This window comes from Strix uralensis, chromosome 1, assembly GCF_047716275.1.
Source record: "Strix uralensis isolate ZFMK-TIS-50842 chromosome 1, bStrUra1, whole genome shotgun sequence".
Lineage (NCBI taxonomy): Eukaryota > Metazoa > Chordata > Aves > Strigiformes > Strigidae > Strix > Strix uralensis.
The window spans coordinates 16357901-16374961 of record NC_133972.1 but is presented as its reverse complement, the minus strand read 5'-3'; the positions used below and the strand labels follow the sequence as shown (position 1 = coordinate 16374961).

General features: G+C 41.4%; 1 protein-coding gene across 1 annotated transcript in view; it reads right to left on the bottom strand.

The window, feature by feature from the left end:
* CNTNAP2 (contactin associated protein 2) overlaps nt 1-17061 on the bottom strand; it is a 1208535-nt gene that overhangs the window by 56805 nt on the left and 1134669 nt on the right. The gene's annotated exons all lie outside the window — the stretch shown is intronic.

The window sequence follows — 17061 nt, the reverse complement described above, 5'->3', positions numbered from 1 at the left end:
GTTCTCTCACTGCAGCACCTGCTCAGTTTGCTGTTCTGCAGATCACTGAATTTAGGACAATCAGAGTAATTTTGTCTTCAAAAGCAATATGTATTTCCCTCATATGGGGTACTATTATGCCAGAGAACAGATTTTTTGAGATAAAAGGAAACCAGCAGCCATTATTTGTTACAGAAACAGACTAATGCAATACTCATTATAAACACACACTTTCTAGTTTTATTTGCCTGACAATAACTTTCATGAGCTGAATTAAAACAGTACACTAAATTTCTTTTGCTGTTCTTTGCCTCTGTGCGTAGCAGTGCATCAGAGGCAAATCTCTTGCTTCCTGGTGTTTCGAGCTCTGTAGCAGAATGCTGAGTCTTGAGGAGTTTGTCCCTCCTGATTGAAAGATATCCCTAATTATCTATCCAAGGAATGAAACCTGTTTGCAAAGGTCAATGCTGCTCAAGCAATTTACACGACAGCTTTGCTGCTCTGTTTAAAAAAGGATTTTAATATTTAAAACTGTCCAGAGCCGTGACCTGAAGGTAATTCTGCACTCTCCTTTAGAAAGTAACCATCACCAAAGTCTACTAGCCATTAGCTAGGTTCACTTCTGAACTCTGCTGTTCTTCACCAAATTGTTTTTTCTTTAAAGTTTTTTTTTTTTAATACCACAACATTCTCTATCTGCTCTTCCCATCCAACATCATGTAGTTATTGCCTGCATGGATTTTAAATCAATTATAAAATGATTCAGATGAGCTTCACAGCAGCACTGTAATCATTAAAACAAAGCACGCTCCTTTTGGAGTAATAGTCACGTGTCTCTGAAACAAGGTACCATTTGTTTTCAGTGTGTCAGAACTGCTAGCATCACAACTTGACAGCCAGGAAGAAAGCAGGCACATTTCTTACATGCACAGGTTATTCTGTAACATCAGCATTGTCAAGGATTCCCATTAGTTTCCTCAAGTTGAACTTTGAAAATTACTCTAAAGGCTCCAGTTGAATTGTAACACAGTTTGGCTCAATTGTGAGCCAAGACAGCCTGCATTAGGGCCAGGTGTTAAAAGGGGAAAAAAAGGAAATGGTGAAATTGAAACTCTTACAGTTTTGATAAGAAGTCAACTCGATTTTGACAGAGTATCAGCCTGATTTAGGGACCAAATTTGAAGGGAAACAAAATGCAAGGACAAAAGCAATACTGTTTGGAGCAAGGTTTGCTATTTCCAGAATGTTCAGATGTGTTTAGCCTGTGATCATCATGAGAGCATTTTGCATCGGGGTGAAATTACTAAACATTATCTCCACATGAAGAACAACTATGAAATAAGAAATATTGTTATATACACTTGAAGAATTAAATCAAAGAATTTTGTTAAATAGATACATAAATCCACATCCTTATTGCAAAGTCCCATCAGTGTGGGTCACCGGTCTCTCCAGTATGCAGTGTGCTCCTGTAAACCAGGAACTGTTTCAAGCCTGACGTTTCCCCAGACTTAGATGTAAACCAGGCTTTCTCTATAAAATGAATATAAAAGAGCCAACAAAAGAGTATCCATAATGTGTATGTATAGCTCGTAAAGAGACAGACAGGAGTTTGCTTTATGGCTTTACTGTCGAGTCAGAAAAACTGAACTCCAGGGATCTCTGTCTATGCAGTATGTTGAAAAGAACAGAAATGAAATGTTCCTCCTGAAGAACTCATTAAAAATTGCTATTTAATATCCTGTTTAGGTAAAATTTATCTGCAAGACTGACAATGTAGAACATACTTGGAATGGCAGGATGCTTACAAAGCTGCTGCGGTGCCTCCACTGCTTGGACCAAATGGTCTGCATGTTTCTGTGGTCAGTCAGAAGGCTACTGCTGCCATCGTCTTGTTACTACTGCAGGTTTTGCATTTGTGCACAGACAGATGGCATTGTGCTATTTTGAACTGTTTCTGAAACTCTGGATTTCAAATCCCAGACTAGCAGACTGGTTTATTTTCCCCTACATCATTCCATCTGACACTACAAATGCACTGCACAACTGCCTTCAAATCCTGCCAGGACAGTCTCCAGCACTGTCTGTCTCCATCCTATTGAACATATGCCACCTCTGTAACAAGTTCACCAGGACAGAGGCTGGCTGATCATGTGGATATTCCAAAAAGCCTTAAAAAGCCCCCAAACAGCCTGTGCAAAACAAAGCTGTAACCAGGCTTGGATTAGACCATTGTATGGGACATGCCCCAGTTGTAGAGCAGGGAAGTAGAGAAGTGAAAACAGTAGAAGAATGTGTAGAGGGCATAAAACTGGGAAACAATCTCTATTTTTATGTCAAACGCTGATCAGGCTGTGAACCACTGCAAAACAGCAGTGATATGATGTCTCAGAGGGTAACACAAGAGCGGCATTTGCCAGGACTCAAAACCAGGCCTGTGATCAGCTGTCCTACAGCAACACATGGTTTTGTGCAAATACAAGAAGCTTTCACTAAGGATATTTCACAAAAAATGTCATGTTGCAGATTAGGGAAAACGAAACTGTTGTTCAGTAGCAGAAGCAATGGGGGGGGGGGGGGGGGTAATAAAACTACAACCCTGGAAGTACAAAGATTTTTCCCACCATTCCCCAGCTGCCCAGATAAAATTCATGAAACAGAAACGCCTCTTGTTGGTACACCACAGTATGAAGACTGAGCATAATCTAAAAATAATTGGGTACTTCACTTCATTTGGAGTGCCTGAAGTCTCTTGACAAGAACAGAAATGCTGCAGCTCCCTGTCACTTCCTGCTGATTTGAGATTTTATTTTTTTCTTAGATGAATGCCCTTTCAATTTCTAAAACAATACACTGAGGGTAAAAAGGGATAAAGGATTAATTATGGTGAGATACCAAAGAGAAGAAAATTAGATAATTAAAATAAGATTTTCTTTTTAAAAAATGAATATTTAAGACAGTCACTGCTTCAAGGAATGAATTAATTCTTTCCAATCAAAAAGGTAATACTGAATGAGCTGGCAAAACATTAGATCCAAATCAGAGACCCAACTAGAAAATGAGATATTTAATTAATATATACACAAATGCATGAACTGTAAAATCTCCAGAATGGAAGAATATTCATATAAGATTTCATTGGAAGATGAGAAATGGCATTTGAATTGATAAAGAAGCTGCAGTCTTTAGTATGCTGAAGCATGCACACATGCGAGGAGGAAATCGGTTTCCTTCTACAGTCTGCCTGGTATCAGTCTTTAAATTTTGTGTTTACCTTATCTATATTTATATAGAAATGTATAAAAATAACCATATAAAAATCAGCCTCTATCAGACTTTAAGATTAATGTGTTAAGGAAGTTTTAGTCACAAAATACACATATGTTAAACTATTAGAGCAGAGAAGCCAAATCTTTGCTGACCTAAGGTGTTGAATCATTTGCAGTATGAATAAGAGAAGGACACTGGAGAATTTATGTTAGAAGAACTCCAAGACCTGAGGAATTAAAGTAAAAGGCTCTCCAGAAAATGTGCAGAGGTTTTTGGTAGAACAGCTTAAGAAATGCAGATTTGAAGTAGAATTTGATGGCTTATCTGGAGTAAAGCTTATGGTGTTTTACTACACGTTTGGCATCACACGTCTCAAGAGCTTTCTGTTCAAGTATTTGATGTTGATTATGTGATACAGGATACCTATCTTTTATGGTTTCCTATTCAGTGTTTCTTCCCCATCCTCCTTATTCACCACTGTTTTTCCACGTCCTCTTTATTCACATTTCAGTTGTTTCCTTCTTTCCTGTTTTATTCCAAGTATTATCATCAGCTATATCTTTTATTCTGTTGTTACATCTACCAGTTCCCCTCTATTGTTTTTTTGCATTTTTTTTTTTTTTTTTTGTCTGGGGTTTTATGGAAATAACACTGCTGTTTTCATATCTTTTCATGTCACAGTGTTCAGGCACTTAGAACAAAAGCTTTTCTTTGAGATTTTAAGCATTGGTTCAGGCCTCTGGGTTATGTGGATTGGTAGACTGAGGTTGGCAGGAGAAGACAGTTGTTGTCAAGACACCCATTTCACACTGGAAGAGCTCTTCACAGAAATCTGGAAATATTACATTATCAGAGAAGCTTCAGGTACTCAAAGAACATGTGAGAATTTCTGTGCTAGGAAATCTTAGTGATCATCACGATCTCTATATTGAAATTTACTGAAATATTAGATCCTCTAAAATACAATGTGCTTCCTCCATTCCTTGATACACAGACTATTACTTACTGATTGAAGCAGTTTGATTTGAGGAAAGAACAAACCATTAACAATTCTTTTGCCCTAAAAATCTTCACTCCTCTTTCCACTCATGCATCCTCCCCCCACAACTGGGAAAAAGACAACAACCTTAAATGTTGCTGGTAGTTCAAATATAATAGCGGGCTTTGCAACACTCAAACGTCTGACAGCATTGAAATGCACAGAGAACATGTAGTCTGACACATCAACAGATGTACAGTGGGGCTGAAATATTCTGGATATGCTGAATTGATTGGGCATAACATTTATCTGCGCATCTGTTAATGTAGCCACAAGATGTTCCAGTTCACGGTCTGTGCAAAGCAGAGTTTAATTTCACAGGCACAGTGGTGAGTTGTCCAAGATTTCTGACTGACATGCAACCTGCTTAGAGTTACTGCTGGGCTGCTGAGTGGAAGCAAGTCAGAAGAGCTGGAAAAAAGGAACAGTGATAGCGGACCTGTAAAAGCAGTCTGTCTCTTCAGCAGCTGACAAGTTGCTAGGTACACATCTGCAGAAACTGTTTTTGTGGATAGTTATATAAAAAGCTGTGTCTAAGCATGCTCAGCACCAAACTCTGCAAGAGGTCCTGAATACTGGCACAAGAAATTCCCAATATGCGTTTTTAAAAAAGTTTTTATAATGGTGATTTTTGTGGATGAGTCCATCTGAAAACTAGAAAAATTTTGAATATTTTTAAATTTCTTTTCTCTCTGCCACCAGTTCATTACTAACAGGAGAAGTTTGATTCAGGCAGCAGTCCAGATAAAAAAGTTGAAGGCTAGACTGAGATGTTTAAATTGTAGGAGGACCCTGTCCTTTTGTCTTAGAAAATCTATGGCAAGTTGGTGTGTTTGCCTTAAAAGGCTGGTTGATGTGTTGGTAAACCAGTTAAACGGCAAAGCAGTGATGTTGGTGGTTAGAGCAGGGACTTTCTGCCAGCTGCTCAAACTCAACAGGTCACCATAGAGGTAGCACTGATCACCCAGTCCTGTTCATGAGCTTTCCCGTGTGTATGGAGGGGGAGAACAATGTGTCGCTAGCTTTGGCCGTGATACTGAACTCCTGTGACTGGAGGTCCAAGAGGATGGAAATGTGCCAGCACAAAACTTGATGCCCTCAGTTTAAGATCTGTGAAAACAGCAGGGGCTGAAGCCAAATTGTCACATGCTCAGCTGGGATAGTTGCTGTTCATTCTGACAGGAGATCTGAGTTTGTTAGTGAGCAGAAGCCACAGTAATTAAGAAGGAGCAGACAGGTGAGGTAAAGATATATTTGTTCATTTCTTTGCCTCATGGTCAGGCAGTAAGAACAACCCCAAAACCCAAGAAAAACTGGTACTTTCCATGGACAGCTGATCGAGTGGTTTCCCAAGCTGCACATTCCTCCAATCTGGCACCACAGGAGCAGGACATCCCTGTTGGATTCACAGACACCTGGCACCAGACATCTTTCTAGCTTATTGATGTTGTTGCTTTGCCACCACTGTTTTGTGCCCCACATCTGTGTTTCTCACGGCTTCTTTTACTTCACTCCTCAGTCCCTTCAGACTTCTCCTTTTTCTCCCCCTTCAGAGGCGTTTACCCAACTTTACAAGAACTTGATATCCAGAAGTAAGGCATCCCTGCTGATTTATTCTCATGCAAAAAAAACCTGTCTAATTTTACTTATTTTTCAAAGCATGGACATTTCTAACAATTTTCACGTGAGCTCTGGAAGAAAGGAGGAAGGGCATACAATTTGCTCATGCTAAAAGCCTGGAGAAAGCTGACCTGGAGAGCTCTGTCATGCTTTACAGACCACAGCTTTGGGTGCCTGGACTCAACAGTGGCTGTGACACTGCGAGGCCCTGAAATGTGCATGAGCGGAGGGAAGAAGGGGTTGGATCCAGAGCAGCAGAGAGGCAGCGCTCTAAATCCAGCAGCAGGAACAGGATGCAGAATGACCTGAGAATTGTTGAGATAAAAGCTGCCTGCTGCAAATTTATATGTCAGTGGTAGCCAGAGGGAACCAGGGAGGATGGTAAAGGGAGTCAGAGGATGAAGGTGGGAGGAGAAGGGAGATATAAATTAGGCAAGAAGCCTAGAGCAAGTGTGTGTATAAGGAAATCTCCACAAATTGCTTTTACTTTGTAAAAGTGAAAGTAATGGTAGCATTATTGAAATGCAGTACAGTTTTTAATAATAAGAGGAGTCCCAAGCCCACTGTCCTCACATGGAGCTGTGGGGAAGCTCAAAGGCAGGCAGGCTGGGGACTGGGAGACAAATGCAGGGAAACTTGTGTACACAAGACTTTGTACATGTCTCCACTATATTATGATTTGGCTTCTGTTTAATTTGGCTTTTAATCTGACTGGACACATTATTATTAAAAAAAACAAATCTAACAGCCATAGGTGAGTTTTAAGGAAGGACTGGAAACAGCCAGCTCGGAAGTTACAGAAATGGATTTGGTGCGTAAATGACATGCACACCATTGAAAAGCTGCAAAACCAGTGCAGAAAGAGCTGTGTAAGCAGCGCTGTTGGTAAAGGAATCACACTGGGAATAAAGGATAGTGTCTGAACTCTGTGACAAACACCTTACTAGCTAATCCCTGGTGGGGGCAAGAAAGAGGACTGATCCAGGTCTGAACACAAACGAGTTGTCTGTCAGGCTCATCATGTCCCACTCTTCCTCCCTGTCCCCCAGTCCTTTTCTGACCCCCTCAGAAAAAAGTGCAAATGCAGTGCAACTCCCATTTATTTGTTTTCCTGCATGGGGACAGGGTGCAGCCTATCACCCTCATTCCAGCAAAAAAAGTCCTTCATAAATTTAATGCACTAGTTTCAGCGCATTCCTCAGTAGATAGGACTTGGCACACTACAGGCAATACCCAGGTACCAGATGCAATGCAAGCTTAGCTGTCAGCCAGGCATTGCTTCGTTCCTGGAGGGGACACTATTACAAAGTCAAGATAACATTCTTAAGCTGTTAAGATATGCTCTATGCATTAACAGAGAGAAATCTGTGGGCTCCTGCAAGCTTGCAAGCACTTCTTGGAGACCTGCTGAATAGGCTTCTTTTTCAAGGTAAAGAAAGCACCTGAGAGTATATGCCAGTGCAAAATGACATTTTCTTCAGCTGAGATAAAGCTACAACATCACTTAAAAATACTGCCTTCTCATTCTGGCACAGGAAGTCAGCAGGGCTGTGTGCCTTGTGAAAAGGCCATGTCGGTTCCTTTGCTGTGTGTGGAAATGCCCACGGGTGTTTGTGCAGGGTGCTTGGAACAGTGCCTTTCCACAGCAGGGCTACAGGGGCTGACAGCAAAGTGGAGGAGGCTGAAGAAGAAAGACTGCTCCGAAATGTCTCAGGTCTCTGGCTGCTGGTGTGGCCTGGGGTAAAGCTGAAAAGCAGCCTTAACCACAGAGAACTCTCTATCTTGGTGAAAAGGTGCAATTCTTTAAAACTTAGAGCCATTCTGCAAACCTAGTGGTTACTGTGCCAACACAATTCTTATTTCAATATCTCTTCTAGTGCTTCCACACTTTATTCCCTAGCACACTGTGTTGATCGGCTTTGTAACTGACAGCGATTTATTGAAAAAGAATTACTTCACCAGAGAAAAAAATAGATATTGGCAATTGAGAAAATAATTGAGTACCATTTACTGAATGCAAGGGTCCTAGCTTGCTTTTAGCTGAATGGATGCAGGTAATAATTTGAAGAAGAGTGACAACTATCTTGAAGATATTTGAAAAAAGCACTCATTTTTCTATGTTATTCTCATTGTAATGGAAATATTTGAGGAAAATCACCACTATTATTTTTGGACACCAGTTTTGCAAAACAAAACAAGAACAACAACAATAAAAAAAACTGTACCACAGATGAGGTACAGTTACAATGCATGAAATCTTTCCTTCACTGATTCATGAAAATGGTTTATTTTATAGGAGTGCTGCAAGGGGGAGGAATGCAGTAACTGCATTTTGTTACTGAATGTATAGGCTAGGACTGTATTACAGAAAGCTAAGAATATTGCAACCAGAAAAAATGAGAAATTATGGATGAGCCACCCTCTTAAAAAAGAGGAAAAAATGTCTGTCATCAATTTCCTACTTAGAACTGAATCCAAGAGATGAAATGTAATGATCAAACAACAAATGGTTTACAAAAAATGATCTAGAAAGGAAAGCAGGTCAGCCACCTAAGTCATGAAAACTTGGCTACAGGCCACGTGGCCCAGAGCAGTGCTGGGCAGAGGTACCTGAGCTGGCTCAGGCATTGGAAGCAAGATTAGCAGATCATCCCAGCTCTGCTAATGATGTTAACAACATCCTAACTGAGGCATCCTACCCAGCGCCATTAGCTCTGCTGAAGTGTCCTCTGTGAACTACCCCAGTTTCTTCTGCCAGCTCTGCACTGCTGATGGGACCGTGGTGATTTTCAAGTTTCCTTCAAGATGGGAGTTAGTCTCCAGGGAGGCACAGAACAACAGTGATGTGGTAACACCGATGGGGAGGTGATACTGGGTAGGAACCCAGCTGTGTCCATACAGCTCAGCCGTAGATGCTGAGCTGCTTCCCTACCCTTCCTTTCTTCTGTCCCCTCCACGCATTCCTGGTGGCTGGTTTTCACTGCTGATACCCCTTACCGCCTCTCCGCACAGAAGGGACAGTCCTGCAGACAGTACACCCCTCAGCATGGTCATTAGGGCAGGGGGGGCTCCTACAGCTTTCACCAGCTCACTCTCTGACCCTAGTACTTTCACTCTCCAAAACATGATCAGTTTTGAGAGATTTGACTGCCATCACGAATTTCACTGCTGTGAAAGGCTGAAGTAAAAGACTTAATCCAGATGAATATTCAAGTGGACACGATGCTAAAGTTTCTGGTAGGAAAAAAAAACCTACAAAACTTTGATTTTTCCTCACTGTCATTTGATATTTCCTACTGGTGGAATAAATATTTACAGTAATCTAATATGGAATAAGTTCCTCTTCTAAATTGTCTCATAACTAAAACTAAGAACCTTACCTGATACATATGAAAAGCAGTTCCTTTGACACAATACAGCTGTTATTACTGAATCACCAAAATATAGCATGCATTAGAGTCAAGTCCTCAAAATGCTCTTTACAGATCTTTGCCAAACTTAAACTGTATTGTAGCTGTTGACTGATATAAGTAAACATTTTCTATTTTTCTTGTTCAACGTGTACAAGACACCCTCTGCTGAATTCCTCTTTAAATTAACACATTAAGGCCACAGTAGAAACTTTTACTATGAAAACAGCATAAGAAAAACTGTATTTAAATGTAACCTATTACTTACTTTAGCAATTATTTTATTTCATCAAGTTAATGAGAATTACAAGTACCTCTAAAGAAATTAAGCATTCATGTTAGGGGTGGAAGAGCTGATGGACAGAGAATAAAATAATCTACCTACATCTAGTCTGTGAAAGCCATTTGGGGAATAAACCTGAGACTTTCAACTCCATTTCTTTCTATACTACTTAAATGAGATGTGGGGGGATATTAATTTAAACTAAGCAGATCTTACCATGAATTCTAGGACATTAGAAATGACTGTGTGAGGATTATAGCTTTAAATCCTCTAATTGATGTCTGGAATTTTCACAGCTTGTCTTTTAAACTTTTAAATTAAGTTGGATAATCTTAAAATTATCCAAACCCATATTCAGCTGTCCCCCTTCATGTATTCTTTCATTGTATCACTTTCCAGAACTTTCCATAAAAAAACCCACAATGTTTAAAACTCTTTTGCAATTCTTCAATTACGTGCCAGAGATCTAAGACTTTAGTACTTGAAGCAAGAGGCAAGTATCGATGCACGCAGTTCCTTTCCTCTCATCCCTTATTCTAACACATCAGGAAAGACCTCTTAGTTTAAGGGGCTTGGAGGACCCTGGTGGTTACAGCAGTATTTGAGAGTAGTGAAGAGCATCTTCTTGAGTGCTCTGACAAAGACATTTCTGGCATTACTAACTTCCTTAAATTTCTATAAAAATGAATTGTCCAAAAGCCAGAATGGTTCTTTAGGATGTATTTTAATGTGTATGCCGTAGAAGTCACTCAAAATAAAACCAGTTTGCGTGACTCATGATAATTCAGATTATTTCTAAGCCTGGCAGATCACAGATACCACTACATTAAGTTTTATTGGTGTCCTGTTTGTCCATATGCAACGCATGAGAGCAGCATTAATATTAATGAGTAACATCAGAGATACTTGAGAAACTTTCAGCAAAATATAATAGTGTCCCAGTCCATTGTCTGGTCTTTTTTATTCCTCATAGATGAATCAGAGATGGGCCTCTGGGCTGGGCTGAATTGAGGAGAACGAAAGAAACAGCACTGCAAACTACTAGAAAAAATGTTCTTGGCTCAGAACAAAGTTACTCTACTGGGAAAACTGTATGTCTTTATGTGAGACACTGGAATGTCAAGTGATTATCTCAAAGTTTGCTTGTGTGTGTGCTTACCCGATGAGAGACGGCGAAACTTGTGGCGGTTGCTGGAGCAGCGGCGCTTCCCCCGGCCTGTCCGCCGCCACAGCACAGGCTGCGGCCGCCTGTTGCCGGGGGCTGCGCCGGCTGCCCGCCACGGGGCGGCGCTGTTTCCCGCCCACAGTCACGCGAAGGCCGCCTGATAGACTAGGCCGGAGGCGCGTGGACAGCGCGTGAGGTTTCTGCGCAAGCGCCCGATTTCCCGCCGGTGGGACCGTGCCCTGTAAAAGGACCCTGGAAACGCCCCAGGGTGTGCACCCACCGTCGGAGAACTGGAGCCTGAGGGTCAGCGGGACACCGCTGGATCCATGTTGGTGACTATTCTTGCTATTCTATTCCAGATACTTGCCTGATTTCTGTCTTTTCCTTCCATTCTGTCCTATCCCTACCACTCTTCACTGTTGATAATAAAAGTTGTTGTGGGTATATGGCATTTGACCTCGTTTGTGTCTTAATCTCGCTCTTGGGATCATACCAAAACCTTCCTGACATTGGATCGGGACATTTAATTGGCATCAGGGACAGGATCCCTTGAGACGAGAGTGCCGTATTGTTTCGTGAGAATCAATATGTGAAGCTCATGCAAAATATGTGAGACCTCTCAGGAACGTAATGGGTGTGGGTTTGTGTTGTGTTTAAAATTCATGTGCTGCCTTCCTGAGATGACCACTTCCCTGCTTTATATAAAGTGAGCAATAGTAACACTGTTCCTTTGGGAAGAAAAGTGCTGTTTAATTTTTTAGAAAAGCATAATGCACAACCCTCTGTGCCCAGGGTAGACTGGGCTCAAAGAAATTGCTATAATTTGCAGAGCATGGTTGATCAAATGAGCGCCTTGCAAAAGGATGCGAGAGTAAGATCAGGAAAGGGAAAATCGAATGTTTGTGCCGTTCTTGGTGCCAGTCTGGCCGCCGTGGTAGAAGCTAGGGACTGTTGCCATGTTGCTGAATCCCAAATTATTGTCTTCCTCCAAAACTTCATCTGGTCCTTTCAGGGACAAGTGGCGGATTTAAAAGAACAACTTGAAGAAGAAAGAGATGTGAAATGCCTGCACACTGCTCTTAAGGAGCAACTCCTTGAGGGTACAGCCCACAAGGAAACATCCCCAAGATTGACAACTTTGACAACTTGCAGGCAGTGAGAGAGAAAGTAGAAAAATTAGAACCACCCTCATTTCAACCCTTGGTCAAGACTGAGTATATTTATGATGATAAGCAAGATCAGTCCCCCCAAGTTACAATCAAGGAGGTCCTCTATACTGCCACCAAATTGGCAAAATTGAAAAAGGACTTTGTCCAAACTCTTAGGGAGTCAGAGATGGAGTATATGTGGAGAGTATCATTATCTGGGGGGGGATCAGATTTTCTTCAGTGAAAAGAAGGCAGAGGGGTATTGGGGACCAGGAGTATTTTTAACTACTGGAAATAACCTCGCCCCTTGGTCTTTAACCCAGTGGGCAGCCTGTTGGGCAGGGGTTTTGAGCCCCTTGGTGAGGGGATCCCCCCTCTCCAAGGGGCTCAGACCCCCTGCCCAATAGGGGACTCTTGATCAATTGGTGGTAAGTGTGCAGAAGGCAGCTTGTTTGCACATGGTGTATGATTGCAAATTGAATCCTAGGCAGGTGTCCCTGATGATGATGCCAGTAGACCCCAAACAAATGACTTATAAGTTAAAGCTGATTGGTATACAATTACAGAGGAAAATACAGGCAATGCCTCAGGGCAAAGCAGTTGCGGCTGCTTTAGAAGGACTTACACCCGATTGGTACCACCGGCCCCTGGATAGGAAAATGTGGACTTGGGGGGAAGTGGCCCAAGAATTACTAATTATGAACGCAATTATGGCCCTGTTAGCCTTCCAACCACTAAAACAGATTCCAGGGGTCTGAGATGAGCAGAAGTAAAAAGGGCTCCGTGCTCTGGGGGTGACAGTAGAGCACCCCTCGCTAAACCACCCAGAGGGAGAGACACCCCGAACAAGCGTAATAATCTGTGGGCAAAGGGATGGCAAAAGGGGATCCTGAGTAACTTAATGGACGAATTGCCAACAGACAAGTTAGAAAAACTGTTGTTGGGATGGCCCGATATACTGACAGATAAGGAGATGTGGTCTAAAAATACCACCCTGAGTGCACCCTCTTTAATCGACTTATTAGAGACAAACGTCCCCTAAATTCAGCAGGAAACTAGATCCTTCACCCTCCAGTGGTGAGCAGGGGAGGGGGGCGAAGGCTGGGCTTATATTAGAAGGCTCACTGAAAATGACAGGGGTGATTACTAATTACAGGCATTTTGGGACTAAAACAAGTCCCAGTCACAGTTTTGGTAGATACTGGCACTCAAATCTCAGCTATCAAAACGAAAGATGCGACTAACTGTGGGGTTAAATTTTCTAAACAGAGGCTGTTTGTAGCAGATGCATTTGGCAGTGTCCAACCACAGGTGTTAGCAAGGGTCAGCCTGTGATTGCTGGGAGAAGGTGTTGCCATTATGGTGACAATTGTTGTGGGAAGTTGAATGATTCTAACTGTTGTTTAAAAATTGGTGATAATGGAGAAGTGGTTAAACAAATAACTTCTGGGATTAGGAAACTGACCCATGTCCCCACCCAGACATGGAAAGGATGGGACACGGATGTATTCTCTTGGCTCCTGGGAAGTCCTTGGGTCAAGAGAGTTTCGTTTTATCCACTGTATGGCTTGGCTGTGGTAGTGTTTTTACCTTGTTTGATTCCATGTTTTATACAATTGATTCAAAATGTTGTATTGAACATGCAATTTGCCTCTATCGCTTCACCCGATGGTGTTAAACAGATTCGTGCCATACGTAGAAAGGCACCATCTATCATAAAGATTGTATAAATGCATGTGTTCTTTTCTCACTTACCTTTGACCTCTTTTACTAACAAATGGCCACCATCTTACTGCCTTACTGAGAACAAGCACGGCGGCGAGCTACCTGTGAAGGTGGGACGAAGTACCCAGGCCTAAACCACACATGAGCTCTGGGCTGGAGGCGTGGAAATCCATTTTCCTGCTGCGTACGCAGGCCCCAACTCCGGCGAGCCAGACACCATCTTCAGCTCCGAGTCGACAACAACAACCAGAATGAATACCCTTTTGATAATTAATTTTGTGGCGGTCACTCTGTTATCTCTTGCTATATTTTCCCTTGTGATATATATGTGTTTGTCTTATAAGTGTCCATGTAACCCATTTTGTAGTTGTACTTCTTTATGTAGCCAACCACCTTCTCCCCCTGATTCCCAAGGGCCGGAAGCATGTCCTTAAGCCCAGCCTGGGACACATTTTGCTTAAACATGTTTGGTTAAAATACTGTTAATTGATATTGTTATTGTTACCTTTATTATATGGTTAGAATATTGTTAACCATTCTTAGTGTTAATATTGTGTGGTTTGGCCTTATTATTGTTTTGGCCATGTATTATTCCATGTTTAATACAATTAATTCAACACGTTGTGACCAATATGTAGTTTATAGCCGTCCCATCACCAGACAATGTTAAATATGTCTGTGCGGTGTACCTGCCAAAACGTTCAGTTGTGAAAATTGTATGAACAAATGTTCTTTTCCTGTCTTATTTGCTATGTGGTTTTGTCACGTTAATGTTTTCTTTGCTGTATATTGTGTCACATTTTATACAGTTAATTCAAAATGCTCTTTTCTGGCCTCTTCTAAACAACTGTCTTTTCTTAAAGCCACCATGGGTCCTAAAGCAACCTTTGAGCCACGGGGTGTTGTGAGAGATTGGAAAGTCAAGTGGTTGTCTCAAAGCTTGCTTGTACGTGTGCTTACCCGGTGGGACACGGCAGAGTTGCGAGGCCTGGTGGCGCTGGAGCTTGCAAGGAAACCTGTGGAGATTGCTGAAGCAGTAGAGCTTCCTCCGGCCTGTCCGGCAGCACCAGCACAGGCTGTGGCTGCCTGTTGCCAGGGGCTGCGCTGGCTGCCCGCCATGAGGCTGTGCCCATAGTCACGCGAAGGCTGCGTGATAGACGAGGCCTGAGGTGTGTGATCAGCGTGTGAGGCTTCTGCGCATGCGCCCGATTTCCCACTGGCAGGACTGTGCCCTGTAAAAGGATCCTGGAAACGTGCCAGGGTGTGCACCCACAGCTGGAGAACTGAAGCCTGAGGGCCAACGGAACTCCACTGGATCCATGGTGGTGACTATTCTTCTGACTCTATTCCAGACACTTGTTTGATTTCTGTCTTATCCTTCCATTCTGTCCTATCCCTACCACTCTTCACTGTTGATAATAAAAGTTGTTGTGGGTATATGGCATTTGACCTCGTTTGTGTCTTAATCTCGCTCTTGGGATCATACCAAAACCTTCCTGACATTGGATCGGGACACTTTAGTGGAAAAAAACAGAAAAAAAAATCACAATAAATGCTCAGACTACTATTAGTGTAATGTAGTATATAAGAATTAGTATAGAGATTGAAGTATATTTACATAGCATCACCTGTATATTATATACACCTTCAGTATTAAATATTAGCTATAGAAGTGTCACGGTGTGTTTGGGGTTAATTCATGATGTTTTGGTATGGGTTAAGTCATAATGGGGAGAACAAGACCCATATCACAAGAAGGACATAGTTTGGCATGTTTTAAGTCAGTTTGCACTTGACATTTTCTAGTAGCCATTTACGCTCTCCCAAGGAGCTTCTTCAAAGGATTTAATGGGGAAAATGATAAAGAGAAAATTAGGCAATAAACTTAATCTTAAAAAAGTTCATTACAGTCTTCTGAGAACGTTGCCAGTTCTTTATCCTGCACTGCTGCTCCAAGATTTGTTACGGCTTATAAAGCTTTTGGACATTTTCCTTCTTTCTATTTCACTGGGGAATAGAAAAGGAAAATGCTCCACTGTTAGAACAGTCTTACTAAATGGTAAAAAATAAGTAATATTTGGGTTCGCCTAAGAGAAAATAAAATGGTTTGAGAAGCTGTATTTGAAGTTTGCGTCCCTCTATTTTTCTCATAGCTTTTGCAGTCACCAGGCTTCTGTACTTGTAGACTCAGATCACTTTTAGCCACTGACACACTGCTGCTCTTTCCCATATGTTCCATATGCTCTTTTCATAAATAGGGGATGAGTTATCAGAAAGCTCCTTAGCTTTTGCATGTCCTTTATAATCTCCAACTCTCGTCCTGTGATGCCAGGTCAAATTTGGCTACTATTTTCTTAAATGCATCTTTTTGTCTGTTTAAATTAGAGGGAAACCTGGAATGTTACCTACGAAACAATGGAAGGCGAGTATCTAATTCTTGGTCTAATTAATGCAGAAATAGTAGACTGTTCCCATCTTCATTTGTTAAGTGAGTATTTACTGAGTGAAGAAGGTGCATATTTTCATAGTGCTAAACTGAAATCAACACAAATTTGTCTGAGAGAGAGATGACAGCTTGATGAATTATACTAGTAATAGTGGTTTTCCCTGGAGATATCTCACAGTATCGGTATTTCTGAGGTGTCTCATCATACACAACTCAAGAAATCGTTTTCAAATTCTTCTAAAAGAAAAAGGTTTTTTTTTGCGGGGGGTGTGTGTCATTCTAGCTTGAGTATTTTAAACATTTTTTTTTCGGACAGGTTGATGACAAATATGTTTCTCTCCCTGGACATTTTTGAAGAACTGTGTATTGTGAAACCTTTACACAGTTTGGATCCTGCAACTGGTAAGAAGGGTCAGGAGACAATTTTGTTGATCAACAAGCATTTTCATATAAGAATAAGGCAGCTGACAATCTCTCCAAAGCAGGGAGGACTGCTAAAATACTGAACAATCTAAAGAAAGCAGAAAATAGGAGGGAGTAACAAAACCAGTGACAGTATATGTTATCTTGCTACCAGACTGAATAAAATAAAAATACTACCTTTTGGTGGGAGGTTGACTGTAACCTTACTCAGCTGCTTCGTTTGCAAGTGGATTACAACCCTGGTATTTCATTAGCTGAGAACTGCTGAGATAGATTTGTAAGTTCATGTAGTCATAAAGAAGACATTTCTTAAAGTGGTGTACATTTACAGGAGAGGGAACGGGCTTCTCTGAAAAGAAAGTTGTAAAGATGTGAGTTTATTCCTGTTGTATTTAAATGAAGTGTTTATGAACTAGCCACTGTACTGCAGATTAAATAGAGTTTTATTATGGTCTCTAAATCTGAGGATCAGTAACTGTCACGGTCAATGGCATAACACTGCTACTAATATGTCAGAATAAACAACCAAATTGCAACACAAGGAGCCATTAGT